We start from the raw sequence: 3,746 nt of genomic DNA on the forward strand, positions 1-3,746 counted from the left end.
AGTAATCCAAACAGTAAGGAGACAGACGGGGGAAACAAACAAAACACCCCAAAGCCATAGTATGGCAACTCGGAACCTCGCAGTGAGGCACAAAGGCTGGCTTGACAAAACTGGAGTCTAACCCACGCTCCTAGCTCCGATCTGGTGGCTGAGCACCTACATATATATATAAACAGTGAGCTAAAGCCCAGTGAATAACATAATGCGTAAAGAGGTTTAGAATGAATGTCCTTACGGTAATGAAAACAGTTCAATTCAATCAGTATTTCAGTTGTTCAGTACAGTAAACAGTCACATGTGGTACATCCATTAGCATAACAGTAACAGTAGGTCTTAAAAGACCGAACAATAATGATGGCCATCAGTCAGTAAACAGTAGTGGCTCCACGAGGGAACCGACAGAGATCTCTGTAACAGTAACAGTAACAGTAAACAGTAGGTACTAAGGATGCCACAGTACAGTTCAGAAATAAAGGACATACATTCATTCAGTAATACCAGTTCAGTAAACAGTTCAGTTCAGTATTCAAAAGATATCAGTTGAACATATCTTTACACAATTGTTACTCACAGAGTTTGGGCTACGGTATGCTAGAGCGTGTCTCCCCAGTCGCCAACCCTACACAGTTCACAGGTTGAACACACACTAAGCTACACAGTTGGGAAATATCATAACTTAATCCCTAATTTGCCTTGGTGTGTTCTACAACGATATCCTCATCAAGATGTCTTAAACTAGGCCTAAGAATGCCTAGGATGGGATGAGAATGCAAAAATACACTTAGAAAACATTTTGCAAACTTTGCTGAAAATAGGAGCCTCGCTCGAGCGAGACTTTCTTCGCTCGAGCGGAAGTCCAAAATCAAAGGCTTCGCTCGAGCGAGGAATCCTTCGCTCGAGCGGTCTGTCGAAACAGTAAAAATACTGGATGCTGTGATTTTACGCGCGATGGTCGCTCGAGCGGAGCCCTGGACAAAGGTGCTCGCTCGAGCGGGGAATCCTTCGCTCGAGCGAGGAAGCCAAATCTGGAATTTCCAGATTTGCCTCCCAAGCTCAAACCAAGCATTCTACCACTCCAAACTCGACCTCTTGGGCCCAAATTCTGGAAAACATAACTAAATTCAATGTATAACAAGTTTCAAAGCTCAATTTATGAATTCAAGCCCCAAAGGTGAGTCAATTAAAACCATATTCAAACCCATTTTCAAGAATATGAAGAACATGCAAACATGCATGGATTCAAACCAAATTCAACCTTCAAAGCTTGTTCAAATGGACTCATTTCTTCAAGAACATGATGAATTCATGGAGTATGACCAAAAGATGGACATGCATGTGAGGAAACATGGACTTACAACCTCAAAACTTCAATATATGTACATGCATGCAACAATTAAGCTTCAATTCAACAACAATGAACCAAATCATGACTTAGTTCTACAATGAAGCATGAATCATGCAAGAACTAGCTCAATGACATCATTAAGATGATGAACGATCTACCTTAGGTGTAGAATTAGAAGTGAGGGAGCTCAAATTAGTAATCAACCTTCAATTCTTCAAGTAATTCTAGCCAATTCACAATGAAGCAAGTTGAACTCAACTCTTCTAGCTCCTCTCTCTCTCTAAGGTCGGCTAGAGCACAAGGAATGGGCTGAGGAAAATGTTTTTGGCTCAAGTATAATGAGCTCAAGGTATAGAGGTAGTGGCCCACTCAAGGGCAAAACGGTAATTAAGTCCAACTTTTTAATTGGCTTATTTTAATCTAATTTAATCATACCTAATCAGTTTTCAAATAATTATACCATAAAATCACATTAATTATGAGGATCATAAAACACTAATCAATTCCGGATTCGCTCCCCGATAAGGCCTTCAATTAGCAGTTTAAACATATAACACGAACAGGTCAAACAAACAGTCAACAGATAAAATGCAATTCAAACAGATGTATTCGTTCAATTCAGTTTCAATTTCGGTCAGTCAGTTCCGTACTTTTAGTCAGTTCAATTATCAGTCATAATCAATTCAGTTTAACGGTAATCGATGGTTATCGGTAATCAATCAGTCATTAATCAGTAAACAGTATTGGGGTTGTTACAGTCCACAAATTTCAACAAGTGTTAAACAATTATTTCAGTTTAACTTCAACTTGTAAATTGTCCTCAAATTTCAACAAGTGTTAAATAATGATTTCAGTTTAATTTCAACTTGTAAATTGTCCACAAATTTCAACAAGTGTTAAACAATGATTTCGCCTCTCTCTGCCCTCATGTGAACCTAAGTTCTACTTGGGTTCTCATTATACATGTATTCTAGAGACAATGTCAAGTATCTTAAAAAGAAAACCAAGCTGAATCTTTATTTATTTACTTCGGTAAATGACAAAAAAACAAAGGAATTCTAATAATAGAAAAATTGCAAATTGCAAGTGTTCTAAGGCCTTGGCAACTCTTTGCCCTCATTATCTTCAAGCCGATAAGCCCCATTACCCAGCATCGAGATTATTCTGTAGGGTCTTTCCCAATTTGGGCCAAGCTTCCCCTCTCTAGGATTTTTTTGTTGCCGACGACTTTTCTCAAGACCAGGTCGCCGACTTGGAACTCTCTTGGGTTAACCCTCTTGTTATAAGCTCTGGCAAGCTGTTGCTGGTACGCTACGAGTTGAATCGCAACTTTCTCCCTTTGTTCTTCTAGAAGATCCAGATCTCGGGCTAAGAGTACATCATTAGTTCCGTTCTCTACTCCCTGGATTTTGATTCCTGAGATGCTGACCTCCAGCGGAATAACTGCTTCTGTGCCATAAGCCATGGCAAAGGGGGATTCCCCTGTTGATATTCTCGGCGTAGTTCGATATGCCCAGAGCATATTGGGCAGCTCGTCCACCCACTTTCCTTTTGCTGCCTGCAGCCTCTTTTTTTATCCCGTCCAGAATTATTTTGTTGGATGCTTCTGCTTGTCCATTGCTTTGGGGAAAGCTTGGTGTTGAAAAGTAGTTCTTGATCTTGAACTTTGCACAGAAGCTCTTAATTAGCTTACTGTTAAATTGTGTTCCATTGTCTGTAACTATTGCTCTTGAAATCCCAAATTTGGTGATGATATTTTTCCAAATGAATTTCTTTACATCCACATCTCAGATTTTGGCAAGGGGTTCAGCTTTTATCCACTTAGTGAAGTAATCAGTTGCCACCAGCAAGTACTTCCTTTGCCCAGTTGCTTAGGGTAGTTGCCCAATGAGATCCATGCCCCATTGGGCAAATGGCCAAGGACTGGATGCAGGGTTCAGGTCTGCTGCTGGTTGGTGTATAAGTGATGTGAATCTCTGGCACTTTTCACATTTCTTCACATATGCTTCTGCGTCCTTCTGCATGTAAGGCCACCAATACCCCTAGGTAATGGCCTTATGGGCGAGTGATCTGCCTCCAGCGTGGCTTCCACAAATTCCTTCATGAATTTCATATAAAAAATCTTCAACTTGTAAAGGATGTACGCACCTTAAAAGGGGTCCAGTGAAGGACCTTCTACAAAGATGTCCCTATGTTGTCAGACTGAATCTTGCCGACTTCAATCTGATCTTGTATGCCGCTTTGTGATCGTCTGGCAGCTTCCCTTCTTTCAGCTTGGTCCCATGTCCACGCACATTGCTTTATGCTCTGTGGATAGTGGCTCGACGCTCAAGTGTAACAACCCTCGTCACTATATACCGAATAACCACTGATTACCATTAAACTGAAACTGATTATGACT

This window comes from Camellia sinensis, chromosome 14, assembly GCF_055761805.1.
Source record: "Camellia sinensis isolate YWXY chromosome 14, ASM5576180v1, whole genome shotgun sequence".
Lineage (NCBI taxonomy): Eukaryota > Viridiplantae > Streptophyta > Magnoliopsida > Ericales > Theaceae > Camellia > Camellia sinensis.